The following is a 23094-nucleotide window of genomic DNA, read 5'->3' as shown; positions in this document are numbered from 1 at the left end:
TTCCTATTTGTTTATTATCTCAGATGTGCGCTTTTAACGCAGATGTAATGTGAATGCGGCAAATGAGAACAAGCCAGCCTGCAATGAATGAAGGTTACATATTTAAATCATATACAATCAACTACATCTCATATAAAGCGCTTGTGTGCAGCATTTTGAAAGCAACTGGGAGCTATGCAAACCACGTGTGGGCTCTACAATCCTTCAGAGTATTGAAAAATGAGGCTGCAGTTTTACAAATTAAATAGTGTTCCTTTTATTATTATTAGCGGGATGCAATGCTGTGTCAGCCCTGCCGTATTTCTAATTTGAGATAAATGTGTTGATGACATAATTTACCGAACAACAAGCGTTTTGTAGGAACATGCTGGAGCTATTATTTATTCTTTGGCTAAAATGCAATCATCATTGCTGTACATGTGCCCTGCATCCTCTGCTCATTTTAGTTCAAAAACAAAAATCCCATCCCAGCTAATGTCAAATTTGTAACGCTTTAAGAAGAGACTTTTAAATTATGAACATGAGCAGGAATTAAATTTATCGGAGCAAGTCAGGCTATTCAAGTGACCTCAGGTCAGGACCGTGGCAGGGGCAGGGATTTAAATACAAAGAGGCAGCTGAAGTTAGCATCAGATGCATGTTTAACCATGTCATGCTGCATTCCACAGGCGAGGCCCTAATTAAAAGGTCACAAATGTCAACAAGCCAGCCTTACAAGATAACACCTCAGCCGCTACTGCTGGAAACACGTTATACAGGTTCTGCCAGTCCCCTGCTCGTGGTAACTGAAGCTGACAAGGCCAGTAGGTTTTTTAACCACTTCCACATAACCTGCAATATTTCACTATATTTAAAACAATAATTTCTCTCTTTTTTTCTTGCAATTCTATGACACATTGACTCGCTGAATCATAAGAAGGCACAACCTGCAAACATATATATTAAGGTCTAAATGTATGCATTTACTAAAGAGACGCTTCAAAAAGGGGCCTTGAAACCATTCAAAACAGTCTATTTGTCTGAAAATCGACTTTTGCATTCTGGATACTAAGAAATAAATATTCTATAATTTTATTGCTTAATGGGTATTACTAGAATGTCTAATACCTAATTTATGAGCCATACTTTTGAAAATACTAAGTTATACCTTATAGAAATGAGCTTGTTTGCGCCTAGGGTAAGGGAAATTGCGCACAGAGGTGTTTGGTCATTTTCGTGGTACAACATAACTTAAATCAAACATTTAAATGCTAGGGGGTCATAGTATGAGTGTTAAGCTTCACAAATATTAAAAAACGATTTTTGTAGCACTTGTTTTTAATAATTATTTTTCATAATTAATAATTATTTTCTCCTAATGAAGCCTAATTATTGCTATTTGTGACTGTTCTACATATAAAATGCTCACTACATCCCTTGCCTATTATTTAGATACATATTAACACACAAGCCTAGGCGCAGCTGCCTAACTGGGACTGCGTGAGATTACTGCGAAAAATTTAGAAAGGACTGTTTGCAAAATTCCACCACCCGTGTTTAACTAGAGAGGTGCTGGCTGAATGAACATTTTTATTAGATAATACTGCAGCTGAAAAGACTTGGCTGTGAACATCTAACACCGTGCGTCTAAAGAACAGGCAATTTCGTTTTTTCATTTTTTTTTCTTTGGAGGCTTATTTACATCTATTGAACGTGACCCATACACGTACATACATTGAGCTCATTCCAGACACAAAACAGAAGGGGGGTCAAACACTCAGGACACACAAAACAGCGTGCTCTAAACATTTCTTGTAAATCGCGCCGTCGCAATTTACAACAAAACCCACAAACAACATAGACATTTAAACACACATTTTAACCCATAGGTCAACACTTAGGACTGGAACAAGGAACAGCCTACAGACTGTCTTCAAAAATAACCTGCCAATACTAGTTGTAAACCATATTTACAACAAAAACGTTTTAGTTCCTATTTTTTTTTTTTTTTTTTTTAAATTCTACAACAGATTTCCAGAAGGCTGCAAAAGGGACAGCCTCACAGACCTTTAGAGAGAGCTCATAAATTGGAGTTCCAACCGGAGGTTTCAGACGCGAATCCTCCAACCGGGAATCCTTTGTTGCAACCTAGTCAATACTAATACAAAACAAAATTCCGCGACCAGGCATCTGCGCTCACTAGTCGGGTTTCAAACTTCATGGGGCTATCTCCAACGATATACACGCAAATGTGCGTGACCCACGGTTTTTGAATACTGCAGTGTTCAAATAATACCAAGGAACCAATACTGAGGAAGATTATCCAACGATAATCTGAACCACAGCAACCAAAGGCCTACCAACTGAACCAAATGTACCGGTACCCAAACCAAAGCGTCACATTTCTGCGACCAATAAATAACTAAGGACTGCGTCACATTTCTGCGACCAATAAATAACTAAGGACTCAGAACCAAAGGACTGGGAGCGACCCATTTTTATTCTTCAACTAAAACAGATGGAGAAAATATCTCTTCAACTGCCTATACAAATTGCAATTTGCATATACACAAATATTTGTCCAGATTATAACTGTCAATTCCCCACTGCACTAACAGTCTGTTAAAAAAAATACTTACAGCAAAAAAAAAGAATGGGTTCCTTAGTCAGGAGTGACATCTTTAGGAGAGTCTTAAGTCAGAAAAATCAAAAAACATACTGGGCCACAGAGACAGATAATCCCCCAGAAAACCCTGTGCCCAGAGTACCTCTTTTTGGGAGAATTCTGTCTTGTCTTCCCCAGCAGTTTTTCCATCCTTTGACAAAACACTCCTGCAGATAACCACTCCATGATAAGGCCCCGAGTTGGGCAGCCAACTGAAGAAAAGTGGAAAATGACTCACTCTCCCCACCAGGGATCTATCCAGAAGTTTGCATAATAAAGCAGCAAAGGAATTGACAGCCAGTCTGTAAAATTAAAAGACATCTTTATTATAATTAATTATGAGGCTTCGTCGTCCAACCGTAGTTTTACAATTGAAAGAGGGAGCCTGCCTGAGCTTTCTCAGGCAGGCTTTTTATACAAAAAGTTTGCCCCTAGGCTCACATTCTTGCTGTGTCACACATCATTGTAGGTCGCTCCCATGGTACCATAACAAAGCAGGCTATAATTATGAATTCCATTCTACTTGCCCAAACTGACCAACCCATCTTCCATCATGAACATATGTCAAGCTTCACATATTTTCCTGTGCAGGCCGAAGAAGCTCACAATAGAACTGGTTTCCTCCCCATCATATAAACAGTCACCTCCCCATTGTAAAAGCCCAGAAGCAGAGAAACAGAGCCAGGTGTGGAAGATAGAAATGTAGGATAAGGGATGCTTGTGGGTCATAAACAGGCATGGCTACTGTATTCGGCCTTCTAATCTTGCTCAGGCCAATGTACACAACAAGTTGCTCAGATCTTTAATATAGATTGACTAGAGGGCATGGACTGGTTTGGTGAGGCCAACATCACGTAGGCAGATTCAGCCTGTTCAGGTCAAATGGGAGTCAGGAAGAACTCAAGCTAAGGAATATGTGTCCTTTAAGAATCATTGGCTCATGTATATGCCTATGTAAAGGGCAACAACTAAAATGGACGCTTGTTCACAACCTGGGGCCTGTGGGCTCAGAATGAATTTGCCAATAACTCCTGCATGCATCATTGTATTGTGATGAAAATACACACACATATTAAACTTGCCATTTTCGTTTCTCTGATATCAAAATCATAGCAGAATAATGATATTTTAAACACAGGTTCAGATTTCACAGAACCTCAACGGGCACAAATATCGTGCAAGCCCTATGAAAAGCGCAGCATGAGTCTTGGTGCCACCTTTTAAAAGGAGAGTGACGTCTGGCCTCTGGCAGCAGGAATGTTGAGAAAAGAGAAAATATACTGCCTGCTATTGTGCAGTTTCAAGATAGTCAAGGAAAAGCAATCTCATGCACTGCCCAAGCTCTGTCCCATGATGCACCTCTCCTACACTCTGTCTATGCAAATGAGCAAGCAGAGAGATCAGGAATAAAACACCAAGCTCATGTTCCCTTATAACAGTAGCAGACAACTCCTAAATATTCCCCAACTTCTAATGCTTTTCTTTTAAACAAATGATAAACAGCCTCATCTGTGGTAAGGCTTAAAAAAATTGAATAAACTCGTAAATGTTCCTCTCCACGGAAATCTTTAGTAAAAGGCAAAAGATTTTTTCATTTTGAAGAGAAACCAGAGTAAATTAGAATATGGCTCTCTGGGGGTTAGAGGCACCATATCAAAGACCCTATCATTGCGAGGGTGAGGACCTGAGAGGTATTTGCAGCCTCTAAAAAAGAGGGCAAGAACTAGGCCGGTGAGGGAAACAGGATTAAACTTCAGAGTCTCTGCTCAAAGCACAGAAAAGCAAAAAGGTGGGCAGTTCCAAGTGTCTGCCTGGGAATATGCAAATTCTTTTTGTACACACCTCAGCTCATTAGGAGGTGTCGGGGCTGCTGGGCAAGGGGAACGGGAAGCGTGAATCAGGCTTTAACTGAAGTGGCCCTTTAGGACTTTCGTCCCCAACAATTTTACGCTTTCCCCACCATCCCTCCAATCGATAGGCTGTGAGCCACCACTGTTCTATGCAAATAGCCATGCACTTGAAGTCCCTTTTTCACACGTATTTTCATTAAAGCTGAATATATAAGTATAGATCTGTCTAGGCTGGAGGCACATGAAACAAGACAAACGAGCCCCTTCAAGTGTACCTGAGAGGAATCTGACTCAGGATTGGCCACCCTCTAAGGGCACCTCTAACCGGCACAAATAACGTGCAAGCCCTATGAAAAGCGCAGCATGAGTCTTGGTGCCACCTTTTAAATGGAGAGTGACGTCTGGCCTCTGGCAGCAGGAATGTTGAGAGAAGAGAAAATATACTGCCTGCTATCGTGAAGTTTCAAGATAGTCAAGAAAAAGCAATCTCATGCACTGCCTAAGCTCTTTTCCATGATGCACCTCTCCTACACTCTGTCTATGCAAATGAACAAGCAGAGAGATCAGGAATAAAACACCAAGCTCGTGTTCCCTTATAACAGTAGCAGACAACTCCTAACTATTCCCCAACTTCTAATGCTTTTCTTTTAAGCGAATGATAAACAGCCTAACCTGTGGTAAGGCTTAAAAAAATTGAATAAACTCGTAAATGTTCCTCTCCACGGAAATCTTTAGTAAAAGGCGAAAGATTTTTTCGTTTTGAAGAGAAACCAGAGTAAGTAAGAATATGGCTCTCTGGGGGTAAGTGGCACCCTATCAAAGACCCTGTCATTGCGAGTGTGAGGACCTGAGAGGTATTTGCAGTCTCTAAGAAAGAGGGCAAGAACTAGGCCGATGAGGGAAACAGGATCAAACTTCAGAGTCTCTGCTCAAAGCACAGAAAAGCAAAAAGGTGGACAGTTCCAAGTGTCTGCCTGGGAATATGCAAATTCTTTTTGTACACAACTCAGCTCATTAGGAGGTGTCGGGCTGCTGGGCAAGGGGAACGGGAAGCGTGAATCCGGCTTTAATTGAAGTGGCACTGTAGGACTTTCGTTCCCAACGATTTTACGCTTTCCCCACCATCCCTCCAATCAATAGGCTGTGAACCACCACTGTTCTATGCAAATAGCCATGCATTTTAATTCCCTTTTTCACACGTATTTTCATTAAAGCTGAATATATAAGTATAGATCTGTCTAGGCTGGAGGCACATGAAACAAGACAAACGAGCCCCTTCAAGTGTACCTGAGAGGAATCTGACTCAGGATTGGCCACCCTCTAAGGGCACCTCTAACGAGCACAAATAACGTGCAAGCCCTATGAAAAGCGCAGCATGAGTCTTGGTGCCACCTTTTAAAAGGAGAGTGACGTCTGGCCTCTGGCAGCAGGAATGTTGAGAAAAGAGAAAATATACTGCCTGCTATCGTGCAGTTTCAAGATAGTCAAGGAAAAGCAATCTCATGCACTGCCCAAGCTCTTTCCCATGATGCACCTCTCCTACACTCTGTCTATGCAAATGAGCAAGCAGAGAGATCAGGAATAAAACACCAAGCTCATGTTCCCTTATAACAGTAGCAAACAACTCCTAAATATTCCCCAACTTCTAATGCTTTTTTTTTAAGCAAATGATAAACAGCCTCACCTGTGGTAAGGCTTAAAAAAATTGAATAAACTCGTAAATGTTCCTCTCCACGGAAATCTTTAGTAAAAGGCGAAAGATTTTTTCGTTTTGAAGAGAAACCAGAGTAAGTTAGAATATGGCTCTCTGGGGGTTAGAGGCACCAGATCAAAGACCCTATCATTGCGAGGGTGAGGACCTGAGAGATATTTGCAGCCTCTAAAAAAGAGGGCAAGAACTAGGCCGGTGAGGGAAACAGGATCAACTTTCAGAGTCTCTGCTCAAAGCACAGAAAAGCAAAAAGGTGGGCAGTTCCAAGTGTCTGCCTGGGAATATGCAAATTCTTTTTGTACACACCTCAGCTCATTAGGAGGTGTCGGGCTGCTGGGCAAGGGGAACGGGAAGCGTGAATCAGGCTTTAACTGAAGTGGCACTGTAGGACTTTCGTCCCCAACGATTTTACGCTTTCCCCACCATCCCTCCAATCGATAGGCTGTGAGCCACCACTGTTCTATGCAAATAGCCATGCACTTTAAGTCCCTTTTTCACACGTATTTTCATTAAAGCTGATTATATAAGTATAGATCTGTCTAGGCTGGAGGCACATGAAACAAGACAAACGAGCCCCTTCATGTGTACCTGAGAGGAATCTGACTCAGGATTGGCCACCCTCTAAGGACACCTCGAACGGGCACAAATAACTGGCAAGCCCTATGAAAAGCGCAGCATGACTCTTGGTGCCACCTTTTAAAAGGAGAGTGACGTCTGGCCTCTGGCAGCAGGAATGTTGAGAAAAGAGAAAATACACTGCCTGCTATTGTGCAGTTTCAAGATAGTCAAGGAAAAGCAATCTCATGCACTGCCCAAGCTCTTTCCCATGATGCACCTCTCCTTCACTCTGTCTATGCAAATGAGCAAGCAGAGAGATCAGGAATAAAACACCAAGCTCATGTTCCCTTATAACAGTAGCAGACAACTCCTAAATATTCCCCAACTTCTAATGCTTTTCTTTTAAACAAATGATAAACAGCCTCACCTGTGGTAAGGCTTAAAAAAATTTAATAAACTCGTAAATGTTTCTCTCCACAGAAATCTTTACTAAAATGCGAAAGATTTTTTCATTTTGAAGAGAAACCAGAGTAAGTTAGGATATGGCTCTCTGGGGGTTAGAGGCACCAGATCAAAGACCCTATCATTGCGAGGGTGAGGACCTGAGAGGTATTTGCAGCCTCTAAAAAAGAGGGCAAGAACTAGGCCGGTGAGGGAAACAGGATCAAACTTCAGAGTCTCTGCTCAAAGCACAGAAAACCAAAAAGGTGGACTGTTCCAAGTGTCTGCCTGGGAATATGCAAATTCTTTTTGTACACACCTCAGCTCATTAGGAGGTGTCGGGCTGCTGGGCAAGGGGAACGGGAAGCGTGAATCAGGCTTTAACTGAAGTGGCACTGTAGGACTTTCGCCCCCAACGATTTTACGCTTTCCCCACATCCCTCCAATCGATAGGCTGTGAGCCACCACTGTTCTATGCAAATAGCCATGCACTTTAAGTCCCTTTTTCACACGCATTTTCATTAAAGCTGAATATATAAGTATATATCTGTCTACGCTGGAGGCACATGAAACAAGACTAACAAGCCCCTTTAAGTGTACCTGAGAGGAATCTGACTCAGGATTGGCCACCCTCTAAGAGCACCTCTAACGGGCACAAATAACGTGCAAGCCCTATGAAAAGCGCAGCATGAGTCTTGGTGCCACCATTTAAAAGGAGAGTGACGTCTGTACTCTGGCAGCAGGAATGTTGAGAAAAGAGAAAATACACTGCCTGCTATCGTGCAGTTTCAAGATAGTCAAGGAAAAGCAATCTCATGCACTGCCCAAGCTCTTTCCCATGATGCACCTCTCCTACGCTCTGTCTATGCAAATGAGCAAGCAGAGAGATCAGGAATAAAACACCAAGCTCATGTTCCCTTATAACAGTAGCAGACAACTCCTAAATATTCCCCAACTTCTAATGCTTTTCTTTTAAACAAATGATAAACAGCCTCACCTGTGGTAAGGCTTATAAAAATTGAATAAACTCGTAAATGTTCCTCTCCACGGAAATCTTTAGTAAAAGGCGAAAGATTTTTTCGTTTTCAAGAGAAACCAGAGTAAGTTAGAATATGGCTCTCTGGGGGTTAGAGGCACCAGATCAAAGACCCTATCATTGCGAGGGTGAGGACCTGAGAGGTATTTGCAGCCTCTAAAAAAGAGGGCAAGAACTAGGCCGGTGAGGGAAACAGGATCAAACTTCAGAGTCTCTGCTCAAAGCACAGAAAAGCAAAAAGGTGGGCAGTTCCAAGTGTCTGCCTGGGAATATGCAAATTCTTTTTGTACACACCTCAGCTCATTAGGAGGTGTCGGGGCTGCTGGGCAAGGGGAACGGGAAGCGTGAATCAGGCTTTAACTGAAGTGGCACTGTAGGACTTTCGTCCCCAACGATTTTACGCTTTCCCCACCATCCCTCCAATCGATAGGCTGTGAGCCACCACTGTTCTATGCAAATAGCCATGCACTTTAAGTCCCTTTTTTACACGTATTTTCATTAAAGCTGAATATATAAGTATATATCTGTCTAGGCTGGAGGCACTTGAAACAAGACTAACGAGCCCCTTCAAGTGTACCTGAGAGGAATCTGACTCAGGATTGGCCACCCTCTAAGGGCACCTCTAACGGGCACAAATATCGTGCAAGCCCTATGAAAAGCGCAGCATGAGTCTTGGTGCCACCTTTTAAATGGAGAGTGACGTCTGGCCTCTGGCAGCAGGAATGTTGAGAGAAGAGAAAATATACTGCCTGCTATCGTGAAGTTTCAAGATAGTCAAGAAAAAGCAATCTCATGCACTGCCCAAGCTCTTTTCCATGATGCACCTCTCCTACACTCTGTCTATGCAAATGAACAAGCAGAGAGATCAGGAATAAAACACCAAGCTCGTGTTCCCTTATAACAGTAGCAGACAACTCCTAAATATTCCCCAACTTCTAATGCTTTTCTTTTAAGCGAATGATAAACAGCCTCACCTGTGGTAAGGCTTAAAAAAATTGAATAAACTCGTAAATGTTCCTCTCCACGGTAATCTTTACTAAAAGGCGAAATATTTTTTCGTTTTGAAGAGAAACCAGAGTAAGTTAGAATATGGCTCTCTGGGGGTTAGAGGCACCAGATCAAAGACCCTATCATTGCGAGAGTGAGGACCTGAGAGGTATTTGCAGCCTCTAAAAAAGAGGGCAAGAACTAGGCCGGTGAGGGAAACAGGATCAAACTTCAGAGTCTCTGCTCTGAGCACAGAAAAGCAAAAAGGTGGACAGTTCCAAGTGTCTGCCTGGGAATATGCAAATTCTTTTTGTACACACCTCAGCTCATTAGGAGGTGTCGGGGCTGCTGGGCAAGGGGAACGGGAAGCGTGAATCAGGCTTTAACTGAAGTGGCACTGTAGGACTTTTGTCCCCAACGATTTTACGCTTTCCCCACCATCCCTCCAATCGATAGGCTGTGAGCCACCACTGTTCTATGCAAATAGCCTGCACTTTAAGTCCCTTTTTCACACGTATTTTCATTAAAGCTGAATATATAAGTATATATTTGTCTATGCTGGAGGCACATGAAACAAGACTAACGAGTCCCTTCAAGTGTACCTGAGAGGAATCTGACTCAGGATTGGCCACCCTCTAAGGGTACCTCTAACGAGCACAAATAACGTGCAAGCCATATGAAAAGCGCAGCATGAGTCTTGGTGCCACCTTTTAAAAGGAGAGTGACGTCTGGCCTCTGGCAGCAGGAATGTTGAGAAAAGAGAAAATATACTGCCTGCTATCGTGCAGTTTCAAGATAGTCAAGGAAAAGCAATCTCATGCACTGCCCAAGCTCTTTCCCATGATGCACCTCTCCTACACTCTGTCTATGCAAATGAGCAAGCAGAGAGATCAGGAATAAAACACCAAGCTCATGTTCCCTTATAACAGTAGCAGACAACTCCTAAATATTCCCCAACTTCTAATGCTTTTCTTTTAAACAAATGATCAACAGCCTCACCTGTGGTAAGGCTTAAAAAAATTGAATAAACTAGTAAATGTTCCTCTCCACGGAAATCTTTAGTAAAAGGCGAAAGATTTTTTCGTTTTGAAGAGAAACCAGAGTAAGTTAGAATATGGCTCTCTGGGGGTTAGAGGCACCAGATCAAAGACCCTATCATTGCGAGGGTGAGGACCTGAGAGGTATTTGCAGCCTCTAAAAAAGAGGGCAAGAACTAGGCCGGTGAGGGAAACAGGATCAAACTTCAGAGTCTCTGCTCAAAGCACAGAAAAGCAAAAAGGTGGACAGTTCCAAGTGTCTGCCTGGGAATATGCAAATTCTTTTTGTACACACCTCAGCTCATTAGGAGGTGTCGGGGCTGCTGGGCAAGGGGAACGGGAAGCGTGAATCAGGCTTTAACTGAAGTGGCACTGTAGGACTTTCGTCCCCAACGATTTTACGCTTTCCCCACCATCCCTCCAATCGATAGGCTGTGAGCCACCACTGTTCTATGCAAATAGCCATGCACTTTAAGTCCCTTTTTCACACGTATTTTCATTAAAGATGAATATATAAGTATAGATCTGTCTAGGCTGGAGGCACATGAAACAGGACAAACGAGACCCTTCAAGTGTACCTGAGAGGAATCTGACTCAGGATTGGCCACCCTCTAAGGGCACCTCTAATGGGCACAAATAACGGGCAAGCCCTATGAAAAGCGCAGCATGACTCTTGGTGCCACCTTTTAAAAGAAGAGTGACGTCTGGCCTCTGGCAGCAGGAATGTTGAGAAAAGAGAAAATATACTGCCTGCTATCATGCAGTTTCAAGCTAGTCAAGGAAAAGCAATCTCATGCACTGCCCAAGCTCTTTCCCATGATGCACCTCTCCTACACTCTGTCTATGCAAATGAGCAAGCAGAGAGATCAGGAATAAAACACCAAGCTCATGTTCCCTTATAACAGTAGCAGACAACTCCTAAATATTCCCCAACTTCTAATGCTTTTCTTTTAATCAAATGATAAACAGCCTCACCTGTGGTAAGGCTTAATTAATTGAATAAACTCGTAAATGTTCCTCTCCACGGAAATCTTTAGTAAAAGGCGAAAATTTTTTTCGTTTTGAAGAGAAACCAGAGTAAGTAAGAATATGGCTCTCTGGGGGTAAGTGGCACCCTATCAAAGACCCTGTCATTGCGAGTGTGAGGACCTGAGAGGTATTTGCAGTCTCTAAGAAAGAGGGCAAGAACTAGGCCGGTGAGGGAAACAGGATCAAACTTCAGAGTCTCTGCTCAAAGCACAGAAAAGCAAAAAGGTGGACAGTTCCAAGTGTCTGCCTGGGAATATGCAAATTCTTTTTGTACACAACTCAGCTCATTAGGAGGTGTCGGGCTGCTGGGCAAGGGGAACGGGAAGCGTGAATCAGGCTTTAACTGAAGTGGCACTGTAGGACTTTCGTCCCCAACCATTTTACGCTTTCCCCACCATCCCTCCAATCGATAGGCTGTGAGCCACCACTGTTCTATGCAAATAGCCATGCACTTTAAGTCCCTTTTTCACACGTATTTTCATTAAAGCTGAATATATAAGTATATATCTGTCTATGCTGGAGGCACATGAAACAAGACTAACGAGCCCCTTCAAGTGTACCTGAGAGGAATCTGACTCAGGATTGGCCACCCTCTAAGGGTACCTCTAACGAGCACAAATAACGTGCAAGCCCTATGAAAAGCGCAGCATGAGTCTTGGTGCCACCTTTTAAAAGGAGAGTGACGTCTGGCCTCTGGCAGTAGGAATGTTGAGAAAAGAGAAAATATACTGCCTGCTATCGTGCAGTTTCAAGATAGTTAAGGAAAAGCAATCTCATGCACTGCCCAAGCTCTTTCCCATGATGCACCTCTCCTACACTCTGTCTATGCAAATGAGCAAGCAGAGAGATCAGGAATAAAACACCAAGCTCATGTTCCCTTATAACAGTAGCAGACAACTCCTAAATATTCCCCAACTTCTAATGCTTTTCTTTTAAACAAATGATCAACAGCCTCACCTGTGGTAAGGCTTAAAAAAATTGAATAAACTAGTAAATGTTCCTCTCCACGGAAATCTTTAGTAAAAGGCGAAAGATTTTTTCGTTTTGAAGAGAAACCAGAGTAAGTTAGAATATGGCTCTCTGGGGGTTAGAGGCACCAGATCAAAGACCCTATCATTGCGAGGGTGAGGACCAGAGAGGTATTTGCAGCCTCTAAAAAAGAGGGCAAGAACTAGGCCGGTGAGGGAAACAGGATCAAACTTCAGAGTCTCTGCTCAAAGCACAGAAAAGCAAAAAGGTGGACAGTTCCAAGTGTCTGCCTGGGAATATGCAAATTCTTTTTGTACACACCTCAGCTCATTAGGAGGTGTCGGGGCTGCTGGGCAAGGGGAACGGGAAGCGTGAATCAGGCTTTAACTGAAGTGGCACTGTAGGACTTTCGTCCCCAACGATTTTACGCTTTCCCCACCATCCCTCCAATCGATAGGCTGTGAGCCACCACTGTTCTATGCAAATAGCCATGCACTTTAAGTCCCTTTTTCACACGTATTTTCATTAAAGATGAATATATAAGTATAGATCTGTCTAGGCTGGAGGCACATGAAACAAGACAAACGAGACCCTTCAAGTGTACCTGAGAGGAATCTGACTCAGGATTGGCCACCCTCTAAGGGCATCTCTAATGGGCACAAATAACGGGCAAGCCCTATGAAAAGCGCAGCATGACTCTTGGTGCCACCTTTTAAAAGAAGAGTGACGTCTGGCCTCTGGCAGCAGGAATGTTGAGAAAAGAGAAAATATACTGCCTGCTATCATGCAGTTTCAAGCTAGTCAAGGAAAAGCAATCTCATGCACTGCCCAAGCTCTTTCCCATGATGCACCTCTCCTACACTCTGTCTATGCAAATGAGCAAGCAGAGAGATCAGGAATAAAACACCAAGCTCATGTTCCCTTATAACAGTAGCAGACAACTCCTAAATATTCCCCAACTTCTAATGCTTTTCTTTTAAACAAATGATAAACAGCCTCACCTGTGGTAAGGCATAAAAAAATTGAATAAACTCGTAAATGTTCCTCTCCACGGAAATCTTTAGTAAAAGGCGAAAGATTTTTTCGTTTTGAAGAGAAACCAGAGTAAGTAAGAATATGGCTCTCTGGGGGTAAGTGGCACCCTATCAAAGACCCTGTCATTGCGAGTGTGAGGACCTGAGAGGTATTTGCAGTCTCTAAGAAAGAGGGCAAGAACTAGGCCGGTGAGGGAAACAGGATCAAACTTCAGAGTCTCTGCTCAAAGCACAGAAAAGCAAAAAGGTGGACAGTTCCAAGTGTCTGCCTGGGAATATGCAAATTCTTTTTGTACACAACTCAGCTCATTAGGAGGTGTCGGGCTGCTGGGCAAGGGGAACGGGAAGCGTGAATCAGGCTTTAACTGAAGTGGCACTGTAGGACTTTCGTCCCCAACGATTTTACGCTTTCCCCACCATCCCTCCAATCAATAGGCTGTGAGCCACCACTGTTCTATGCAAATAGCCATGCATTTTAATTCCCTTTTTCACACGTATTTTCATTAAAGCTGAATATATAAGTATAGATCTGTCTAGGCTGGAGGCACATGAAACAAGACAAACGAGCCCCTTCAAGTGTACCTGAGAGGAATCTGACTCAGGATTGGCCACCCTCTAAGGGCACCTCTAACAAGCACAAATAACGTGCAAGCCCTATGAAAAGCGCAGCATGAGTCTTGGTGCCACCTTTTAAAAGGAGAGTGACGTCTGGCCTCTGGCAGCAGGAATGTTGAGAAAAGAGAAAATATACTGCCTGCTATCGTGCAGTTTCAAGATAGTCAAGGAAAAGCAATCTCATGCACTGCCCAAGCTCTTTCCCATGATGCACCTCTCCTACACTCTGTCTATGCAAATGAGCAAGCAGAGAGATCAGGAATAAAACACCAAGCTCATGTTCCCTTATAACAGTAGCAAACAACTCCTAAATATTCCCCAACTTCTAATGCTTTTCTTTTAAGCAAATGATAAACAGCCTCACCTGTGGTAAGGCTTAAAAAAATTGAATAAACTCATAAATGTTCCTCTCCACGGAAATCTTTAGTAAAAGGCGAAAGATTTTTTCGTTTTGAAGAGAAACCAGAGTAAGTTAGAATATGGCTCTCTGGGGGTTAGAGGCACCAGATCAAAGACCCTATCATTGCGAGGGTGAGGACCTGAGAGGTATTTGCAGCCTCTAAAAAAGAGGGCAAGAACTAGGCCGGTGAGGGAAACAGGATCAACTTTCAGAGTCTCTGCTCAAAGCACAGAAAAGCAAAAAGGTGGGCAGTTCCAAGTGTCTGCCTGGGAATATGAAAATTCTTTTTGTACACACCTCAGCTCATTAGGAGGTGTCGGGGCTGCTGGGCAAGGGGAACGGGAAGCGTGAATCAGGCTTTAACTGAAGTGGCACTGTAGGACTTTCGTCCCCAACGATTTTACGCTTTCCCCACCATCCCTCCAATCGATAGGCTGTGAGCCACCACTGTTCTATGCAAATAGCCATGCACTTTAAGTCCCTTTTTCACACGTATTTTCATTAAAGCTGAATATATAAGTATATATCTGTCTATGCTGGAGGCACATGAAACAAGACTAACGAGCCCCTTCAAGTGTACCTGAGATGAATCTGACTCAGGATTGGCCACCCTCTAAGGGTACCTCTAACGAGCACAAATAACGTGCAAGCCCTATGAAAAGCGCAGCATGAGTCTTGGTGCCACCTTTTAAAAGGAGAGTGACGTCTGGCCTCTGGCAGCAGGAATGTTGAGAAAAGAGAAAATATACTGCCTGCTATCGTGCAGTTTCAAGATAGTCAAGGAAAAGCAATCTCATGCACTGCCCAAGCTCTTTCCCATGATGCACCTCTCCTACACTCTGTCTATGCAAATGAGCAAGCAGAGAGATCAGGAATAAAACACCAAGCTCATGTTCCCTTATAACAGTAGCAGACAACTCCTAAATATTCCCCAACTTCTAATGCTTTTCTTTTAAACAAATGATCAACAGCCTCACCTGTGGTAAGGCTTAAAAAAATTGAATAAACTAGTAAATGTTCCTCTCCACGGAAATCTTTAGTAAAAGGCGAAAGATTTTTTCGTTTTGAAGAGAAACCAGAGTAAGTTAGAATATGGCTCTCTGGGGGTTAGAGGCACCAGATCAAAGACCCTATCATTGCGAGGGTGAGGACCTGAGAGGTATTTGCAGCCTCTAAAAAAGAGGGCAAGAACTAGGCCGGTGAGGGAAACAGGATCAAACTTCAGAGTCTCTGCTCAAAGCACAGAAAAGCAAAAAGGTGGACAGTTCCAAGTGTCTGCCTGGGAATATGCAAATTCTTTTTGTACACACCTCAGCTCATTAGGAGGTGTCGGGCTGCTGGGCAAGGGGAACGGGAAGCGTGAATCAGGCTTTAACTGAAGTGGCACTGTAGGACTTTCGTCCCCAACGATTTTACGCTTTCCCCACATCCCTCCAATCGATAGGCTGTGAGCCACCACTGTTCTATGCAAATAGCCATGCACTTTAAGTCCCTTTTTCACACGCATTTTCATTAAAGCTGAATATATAAGTATATATCTGTCTACGCTGGAGGCACATGAAACAAGACTAACGAGCCCCTTTAAGTGTACCTGAGAGGAATCTGACTCAGGATTGGCCACCCTCTAAGAGCACCTCTAACGGGCACAAATAACGTGCAAGCCCTATGAAAAGCGCAGCATGAGTCTTGGTGCCACCATTTAAAAGGAGAGTGACGTCTGTCCTCTGGCAGCAGGAATGTTGAGAAAAGAGAAAATACACTGCCTGCTATCGTGCAGTTTCAAGATAGTCAAGGAAAAGCAATCTCATGCACTGCCCAAGCTCTTTCCCATGATGCACCTCTCCTACACTCTGTCTATGCAAATGAACAAGCAGAGAGATCAGGAATAAAACACCAAGCTCGCGTTCCCTTATAACAGTAGCAGACAACTCCTAAATATTCCCCGACTTCTAATGCTTTTCTTTTAAGCGAATGATAAACAGCCTCACCTGTGGTAAGGCTTAAAAAAATTGAATAAACTCATAAATGTTCCTCTCCACGGAAATCTTTAGTAAAAGGCGAAAGATTTTTTCGTTTTGAAGAGAAACCAGAGTAAGTTAGAATATGGCTCTCTGGGGGTTAGAGGCACCAGATCAAAGACCCTATCATTGCGAGGGTGAGGACCTGAGAGGTATTTGCAGCCTCTAAAAAAGAGGGCAAGAACTAGGCCGGTGAGGGAAACAGGATCAACTTTCAGAGTCTCTGCTCAAAGCACAGAAAAGCAAAAAGGTGGGCAGTTCCAAGTGTCTGCCTGGGAATATGCAAATTCTTTTTGTACACACCTCAGCTCATTAGGAGGTGTCGGGGCTGCTGGGCAAGGGGAACGGGAAGCGTGAATCAGGCTTTAACTGAAGTGGCACTGTAGGACTTTCGTCCCCAACGATTTTACGCTTTCCCCACCATCCCTCCAATCGATAGGCTGTGAGCCACCACTGTTCTATGCAAATAGCCATGCACTTTAAGTCCCTTTTTCACACGTATTTTCATTAAAGCTGAATATATAAGTATAGATCTGTCTAGGCTGGAGGCACATGAAACAAGACAAACGAGCCCCTTCAAGTGTACCTGAGAGGAATCTGACTCAGGATTGGCCACCCTCTAAGGACACCTCGAACGGGCACAAATAACGGGCAAGCCCTATGAAAAGCGCAGCATGACTCTTGGTGCCACCTTTTAAAAGGAGAGTGACGTCTGGCCTCTGGCAGCAGGAATGTTGAGAAAAGAGAAAATACACTGCCTGCTATTGTGCAGTTTCAAGATAGTCAAGGAAAAGCAATCTCATGCACTGCCCAAGCTCTTTCCCATGATGCACCTCACCTACACTCTGTCTATGCAAATGAGCAAGCAGAGAGATCAGGAATAAAACACCAAGCTCATGTTCCCTTATAACAGTAGCAGACAACTCCTAAATATTCCCCAACTTCTAATGCTTTTCTTTTAAACAAATGATAAACAGCCTCACCTGCGGTAAGGCTTAAAAATATTGAATAAACTCGTAAATGTTCCTCTCCACGGAAATCTTTAGTAAAAGGCGAAAGATTTTTTCGTTTTGAAGAGAAACCAGAGTAAGTTAGAATATGGCTCTCTGGGGGTTAGAGGCACCAGATCAAAGACCCTATCATTGCGAGGGTGAGGACCTGAGAGGTATTTGCAGCCTCTAAAAAAGAGGGCAAGAACTAGGCCGGTGAGGGAAACAGGATCAAACTTCAGAGTCTCTGCTCAAAGCACAGAAAGCAAAAAGGTGGGCAGTTCCAAGTGTCTGCCTGGGAATATGCAAATTCTTTTTGTACACACCTCAGCTCATTAGGAGGTGTCGGGGCTGCTGGGCAAGGGGAACGGGAAGCGTGAATCAGGCTTTAACTGAAGTGGCACTGTAGGATTTTCGTCCCCAACGATTTTACGCTTTCCCCACCATCCCTCCAATCGATAGGCTGTGAGCCACCACTGTTCTATGCAAATAGCCATGCACTTTAAGTCCCTTTTTTACACGTATTTTCATTAAAGCTGAATATATAAGTATATATCTGTCTAGGCTGGAGGCACTTGAAACAAGACTAACGAGCCCCTTCAAGTGTACCTGAGAGGAATCTGACTCAGGATTGGCCACCCTCTAAGGGCACCTCTAACAGGCACAAATATCGTGCAAGCCCTATGAAAAGCGCAGCATGAGTCTTGGTGCCACCTTTTAAATGGAGAGTGACGTCTGGCCTCTGGCAGCAGGAATGTTGAGAGAAGAGAAAATATACTGCCTGCTATCGTGAAGTTTCAAGATAGTCAAGAAAAAGCAATCTCATGCACTGCCCAAGCTCTTTTCCATGATGCACCTCTCCTACACTCTGTCTATGCAAATGAACAAGCAGAGAGATCAGGAATAAAACACCAAGCTCGCGTTCCCTTATAACAGTAGCAGACAACTCCTAAATATTCCCCAACTTCTAATGCTTTTCTTTTAAGCGAATGATAAACAGCTTCACCTGTGGTAAGGCTTAAAAAAATTGAATAAACTCGTAAATGTTCCTCTCCACGGAAATCTTTACTAAAAGGCGAAATATTTTTTCGTTTTGAAGAGAAACCAGAGTAAGTTAGAATATGGCTCTCTGGGGGTTAGAGGGACCAGATCAAAGACCCTATCATTGCGAGAGTGAGGACCTGAGAGGTATTTGCAGTCTCTAAGAAAGAGGGCAAGAACTAGGCCGGTGAGGGAAACAGGATCAAACTTCAGAGTCTCTGCTCAAAGCACAGAAAAGCAAAAAGGTGGACAGTTCCAAGTGTCTGCCTGGGAATATGCAAATTCTTTTTGTACACAACTCAGCTCATTAGGAGGTGTCGGGCTGCTGGGCAAGGGGAACGGGAAGCGTGAATCAGGCTTTAACTGAAGTGGCACTGTAGGACTTTCGTCCCCAACGATTTTACGCTTTCCCCACCATCCCTCCAATCGATAGGCAGTGAGCCACCACTGTTCTATGCAAATAGCCATGCACTTTAAGTCCCTTTTTCACACGTATTTTCATTAAAGCTGAATATATAAGTATAGATCTGTCTAGGCTGGAGGCACATGAAACAAGACAAACGAGCCCCTTCAAGTGTACCTGAGAGGAATCTGACTCAGGATTGGCCACCCTCTAAGGACACCTCGAACGGGCACAAATAACGGGCAAGCCCTATGAAAAGCGCAGCATGACTCTTGGTGCCACCTTTTAAAAGGAGAGTGACGTCTGGCCTCTGGCAGCAGGAATGTTGAGAAAAGAGAAAATACACTGCCTGCTATTGTGCAGTTTCAAGATAGTCAAGGAAAAGCAATCTCATGCACTGCCCAAGCTCTTTCCCATGATGCACCTCTCCTACACTCTGTCTATGCAAATGAGCAAGCAGAGAGATCAGGAATAAAACACCAAGCTCATGTTCCCTTATAACAGTAGCAGACAACTCCTAAATATTCCCCAACTTCTAATGCTTTTCTTTTAAACAAATGATAAACAGCCTCACCTGTGGTAAGGCTTTAAAAAATTGAATAAACTCATAAATGTTCCTCTCCACGGAAATCTTTAGTAAAAGACGAAAGATTTTTTCGTTTTGAAGAGAAACCAGAGTAAGTTAGAATATGGCTCTCTGGGGGTTAGAGGCACCAGATCAAAGACCCTATCATTGCGAGGGTGAGGACCTGAGAGGTATTTGCAGCCTCTAAAAAAGAGGGCAAGAACTAGGCCGGTGAGGGAAACAGGATCAAACTTCAGAGTCTCTGCTCAAAGCACAGAAAAGCAAAAAAGTGGACAGTTCCAAGTGTCTGCCTGGGAAAATGCAAATTCTTTTTGTACACACCTCAGCTCATTAGGAGGTGTCGGGGCTGCTGGGCAAGGGGAACGGGAAGCGTGAATCAGGCTTTAACTGAAGTGGCACTGTAGGACTTTCGTCCCCAACGATTTTACGCTTTCCCCACCATCCCTCCAATCGATAGGCTGTGAGCCACCACTGTTCTATGCAAATAGCCGTGCACTTTAAGTCCCTTTTTCACACGTATTTTCATTAAAGATGAATATATAAGTATAGATCTGTCTAGGCTGGAGCCACATGAAACAAGACAAACAAGACCCTTCAAGTGTACCTGAGAGGAATCTGACTCAGGATTGGCCACCCTCTAAGGGCACCTCTAACGAGCACAAATAACGTGCAAGCCCTATGAAAAGCGCAGCATGAGTCTTGATGCCACCTTTTAAAAGGAGAGTGACGTCTGGCCTCTGGCAGCAGGAATGTTGAGAAAAGAGAAAATATACTGCCTGCTATCGTGCAGTTTCAAGATAGTCAAGGAAAAGCAATCTCATGCACTGCCCAAGCTCTTTCCCATGATGCACCTCTCCTACACTCTGTCTATGCAAATGAGCAAGCAGAGAGATCAGGAATAAAACACCAAGCTCATGTTCCCTTATAACAGTAGCAAACAACTCCTAAATATTCCCCAACTTCTAATGCTTTTCTTTTAAGCAAATGATAAACAGCCTCACCTGTGGTAAGGCTTAAAAAAATTGAATAAACTCGTAAATGTTCCTCTCCACGGAAATCTTTAGTAAAAGGCGAAAGATTTTTTCATTTTGAAGAGAAACCAGAGTAAGTTAGAATATGGCTCTCTGGGGGTTAGAGGCACCAGATCAAAGACCCTATCATTGCGAGGGTGAGGACCTGAGAGGTATTTGCAGCCTCTAAAAAAGAGGGCAAGAACTAGGCCGGTGAGGGAAACAGGATCAACTTTCAGAGTCTCTGCTCAAAGCACAGAAAAGCAAAAAGGTGGACAGTTCCAAGTGTCTGCCTGGGAATATGCAAATTCTTTTTGTACACAACTCAGCTCATTAGGAGGTGTCGGGCTGCTGGGCAAGGGGAACGGGAAGCGTGAATCAGGCTTTAACTGAAGTGGCACTGTAGGACTTTCGTCCCCAACGATTTTACGCTTTCCCCACCATCCCTCCAATCAATAGGCTGTGAGCCACCACTGTTCTATGCAAATAGCCATGCATTTTAATTCCCTTTTTCACACGTATTTTCATTAAAGCTGAATATATAAGTATAGATCTGTCTAGGCTGGAGGCACATGAAACAAGACAAACGAGCCCCTTCAAGTGTACCTGAGAGGAATCTGACTCAGGATTGGCCACCCTCTAAGGGCACCTCTAACAAGCACAAATAACGTGCAAGCCCTATGAAAAGCGCAGCATGAGTCTTGGTGCCACCTTTTAAAAGGAGAGTGACGTCTGGCCTCTGGCAGCAGGAATGTTGAGAAAAGAGAAAATATACTGCCTGCTATCGTGCAGTTTCAAGATAGTCAAGGAAAAGCAATCTCATGCACTGCCCAAGCTCTTTCCCATGATGCACCTCTCCTACACTCTGTCTATGCAAATGAGCAAGCAGAGAGATCAGGAATAAAACACCAAGCTCATGTTCCCTTATAACAGTAGCAAACAACTCCTAAATATTCCCCAACTTCTAATGCTTTTCTTTTAAGCAAATGATAAACAGCCTCACCTGTGGTAAGGCTTAAAAAAATTGAATAAACTCATAAATGTTCCTCTCCACGGAAATCTTTAGTAAAAGGCGAAAGATTTTTTCGTTTTGAAGAGAAACCAGAGTAAGTTAGAATATGGCTCTCTGGGGGTTAGAGGCACCAGATCAAAGACCCTATCATTGCGAGGGTGAGGACCTGAGAGGTATTTGCAGCCTCTAAAAAAGAGGGCAAGAACTAGGCCGGTGAGGGAAACAGGATCAACTTTCAGAGTCTCTGCTCAAAGCACAGAAAAGCAAAAAGGTGGGCAGTTCCAAGTGTCTGCCTGGGAATATGAAAATTCTTTTTGTACACACCTCAGCTCATTAGGAGGTGTCAGGGCTGCTGGGCAAGGGGAACGGGAAGCGTGAATCAGGCTTTAACTGAAGTGGCACTGTAGGACTTTCGTCCCCAACGATTTTACGCTTTCCCCACCATCCCTCCAATCGATAGGCTGTGAGCCACCACTGTTCTATGCAAATAGCCATGCACTTTAAGTCCCTTTTTCACACGTATTTTCATTAAAGCTGAATATATAAGTATATATCTGTCTATGCTGGAGGCACATGAAACAAGACTAACGAGCCCCTTCAAGTGTACCTGAGATGAATCTGACTCAGGATTGGCCACCCTCTAAGGGTACCTCTAACGAGCACAAATAACGTGCAAGCCCTATGAAAAGCGCAGCATGAGTCTTGGTGCCACCTTTTAAAAGGAGAGTGACGTCTGGCCTCTGGCAGCAGGAATGTTGAGAAAAGAGAAAATATACTGCCTGCTATCGTGCAGTTTCAAGATAGTCAAGGAAAAGCAATCTCATGCACTGCCCAAGCTCTTTCCCATGATGCACCTCTCCTACACTCTGTCTATGCAAATGAGCAAGCAGAGAGATCAGGAATAAAACACCAAGCTCATGTTCCCTTATAACAGTAGCAGACAACTCCTAAATATTCCCCAACTTCTAATGCTTTTCTTTTAAACAAATGATCAACAGCCTCACCTGTGGTAAGGCTTAAAAAAATTGAATAAACTAGTAAATGTTCCTCTCCACGGAAATCTTTAGTAAAAGGCGAAAGATTTTTTCGTTTTGAAGAGAAACCAGAGTAAGTTAGAATATGGCTCTCTGGGGGTTAGAGGCACCAGATCAAAGACCCTATCATTGCGAGGGTGAGGACCTGAGAGGTATTTGCAGCCTCTAAAAAAGAGGGCAAGAACTAGGCCGGTGAGGGAAACAGGATCAAACTTCAGAGTCTCTGCTCAAAGCACAGAAAAGCAAAAAGGTGGACAGTTCCAAGTGTCTGCCTGGGAATATGCAAATTCTTTTTGTACACACCTCAGCTCATTAGGAGGTGTCGGGCTGCTGGGCAAGGGGAACGGGAAGCGTGAATCAGGCTTTAACTGAAGTGGCACTGTAGGACTTTCGTCCCCAACGATTTTACGCTTTCCCCACATCCCTCCAATCGATAGGCTGTGAGCCACCACTGTTCTATGCAAATAGCCATGCACTTTAAGTCCCTTTTTCACACGCATTTTCATTAAAGCTGAATATATAAGTATATATCTGTCTACGCTGGAGGCACATGAAACAAGACTAACGAGCCCCTTTAAGTGTACCTGAGAGGAATCTGACTCAGGATTGGCCACCCTCTAAGAGCACCTCTAACGGGCACAAATAACGTGCAAGCCCTATGAAAAGCGCAGCATGAGTCTTGGTGCCACC

General features: G+C 43.6%; 19 non-coding genes across 19 annotated transcripts; all 19 read right to left on the bottom strand.

Annotated features, from left to right (window-relative positions):
- Positions 1–4145: 4145 nt before the first annotated feature.
- LOC147676898 (U5 spliceosomal RNA) lies at positions 4146–4260 on the bottom strand. The gene has a single exon (XR_015302663.1). It is a non-coding gene; the product is annotated as a U5 spliceosomal RNA (small nuclear RNA).
- Positions 4261–5158: 898 nt separating this feature from the next.
- LOC147676897 (U5 spliceosomal RNA) lies at positions 5159–5273 on the bottom strand. The gene has a single exon (XR_015303437.1). It is a non-coding gene; the product is annotated as a U5 spliceosomal RNA (small nuclear RNA).
- An 897-nt stretch (positions 5274–6170) lies between these two features.
- On the bottom strand, positions 6171–6285 carry LOC147676896 (U5 spliceosomal RNA). Its single transcript, XR_015302735.1, has one exon. It is a non-coding gene; the product is annotated as a U5 spliceosomal RNA (small nuclear RNA).
- Positions 6286–7182: 897 nt separating this feature from the next.
- On the bottom strand, positions 7183–7297 carry LOC147676895 (U5 spliceosomal RNA). Its single transcript, XR_015302960.1, has one exon. It is a non-coding gene; the product is annotated as a U5 spliceosomal RNA (small nuclear RNA).
- An 896-nt stretch (positions 7298–8193) lies between these two features.
- On the bottom strand, positions 8194–8308 carry LOC147676894 (U5 spliceosomal RNA). The gene has a single exon (XR_015302885.1). It is a non-coding gene; the product is annotated as a U5 spliceosomal RNA (small nuclear RNA).
- Positions 8309–9206: 898 nt separating this feature from the next.
- Positions 9207–9321, bottom strand: LOC147676893 (U5 spliceosomal RNA). The gene has a single exon (XR_015302956.1). It is a non-coding gene; the product is annotated as a U5 spliceosomal RNA (small nuclear RNA).
- Positions 9322–10218: 897 nt separating this feature from the next.
- On the bottom strand, positions 10219–10333 carry LOC147676892 (U5 spliceosomal RNA). Its single transcript, XR_015302780.1, has one exon. It is a non-coding gene; the product is annotated as a U5 spliceosomal RNA (small nuclear RNA).
- An 898-nt stretch (positions 10334–11231) lies between these two features.
- Positions 11232–11345, bottom strand: LOC147676891 (U5 spliceosomal RNA). The gene has a single exon (XR_015302963.1). It is a non-coding gene; the product is annotated as a U5 spliceosomal RNA (small nuclear RNA).
- Positions 11346–12242: 897 nt separating this feature from the next.
- LOC147676890 (U5 spliceosomal RNA) lies at positions 12243–12357 on the bottom strand. The gene has a single exon (XR_015302778.1). It is a non-coding gene; the product is annotated as a U5 spliceosomal RNA (small nuclear RNA).
- An 898-nt stretch (positions 12358–13255) lies between these two features.
- On the bottom strand, positions 13256–13370 carry LOC147676889 (U5 spliceosomal RNA). Its single transcript, XR_015303428.1, has one exon. It is a non-coding gene; the product is annotated as a U5 spliceosomal RNA (small nuclear RNA).
- An 897-nt stretch (positions 13371–14267) lies between these two features.
- LOC147676888 (U5 spliceosomal RNA) lies at positions 14268–14382 on the bottom strand. The gene has a single exon (XR_015302646.1). It is a non-coding gene; the product is annotated as a U5 spliceosomal RNA (small nuclear RNA).
- An 898-nt stretch (positions 14383–15280) lies between these two features.
- LOC147676887 (U5 spliceosomal RNA) lies at positions 15281–15395 on the bottom strand. The gene has a single exon (XR_015302777.1). It is a non-coding gene; the product is annotated as a U5 spliceosomal RNA (small nuclear RNA).
- An 896-nt stretch (positions 15396–16291) lies between these two features.
- Positions 16292–16406, bottom strand: LOC147676886 (U5 spliceosomal RNA). Its single transcript, XR_015303458.1, has one exon. It is a non-coding gene; the product is annotated as a U5 spliceosomal RNA (small nuclear RNA).
- An 898-nt stretch (positions 16407–17304) lies between these two features.
- On the bottom strand, positions 17305–17419 carry LOC147676885 (U5 spliceosomal RNA). Its single transcript, XR_015302666.1, has one exon. It is a non-coding gene; the product is annotated as a U5 spliceosomal RNA (small nuclear RNA).
- An 897-nt stretch (positions 17420–18316) lies between these two features.
- Positions 18317–18431, bottom strand: LOC147676884 (U5 spliceosomal RNA). The gene has a single exon (XR_015302950.1). It is a non-coding gene; the product is annotated as a U5 spliceosomal RNA (small nuclear RNA).
- An 897-nt stretch (positions 18432–19328) lies between these two features.
- Positions 19329–19443, bottom strand: LOC147676883 (U5 spliceosomal RNA). Its single transcript, XR_015302678.1, has one exon. It is a non-coding gene; the product is annotated as a U5 spliceosomal RNA (small nuclear RNA).
- An 898-nt stretch (positions 19444–20341) lies between these two features.
- On the bottom strand, positions 20342–20456 carry LOC147676882 (U5 spliceosomal RNA). The gene has a single exon (XR_015302641.1). It is a non-coding gene; the product is annotated as a U5 spliceosomal RNA (small nuclear RNA).
- Positions 20457–21353: 897 nt separating this feature from the next.
- LOC147676881 (U5 spliceosomal RNA) lies at positions 21354–21468 on the bottom strand. The gene has a single exon (XR_015303447.1). It is a non-coding gene; the product is annotated as a U5 spliceosomal RNA (small nuclear RNA).
- Positions 21469–22366: 898 nt separating this feature from the next.
- Positions 22367–22481, bottom strand: LOC147676880 (U5 spliceosomal RNA). The gene has a single exon (XR_015302776.1). It is a non-coding gene; the product is annotated as a U5 spliceosomal RNA (small nuclear RNA).
- Between the last annotated feature and the right edge of the window lie 613 nt (positions 22482–23094).

Source organism: Lissotriton vulgaris, chromosome 12 (assembly GCF_964263255.1).
Source record: "Lissotriton vulgaris chromosome 12, aLisVul1.2, whole genome shotgun sequence".
NCBI lineage: Eukaryota > Metazoa > Chordata > Amphibia > Caudata > Salamandridae > Lissotriton > Lissotriton vulgaris.
Note: the sequence above shows the minus strand (reverse complement) of the source record. Positions and strands in the feature narration are given on the sequence as shown.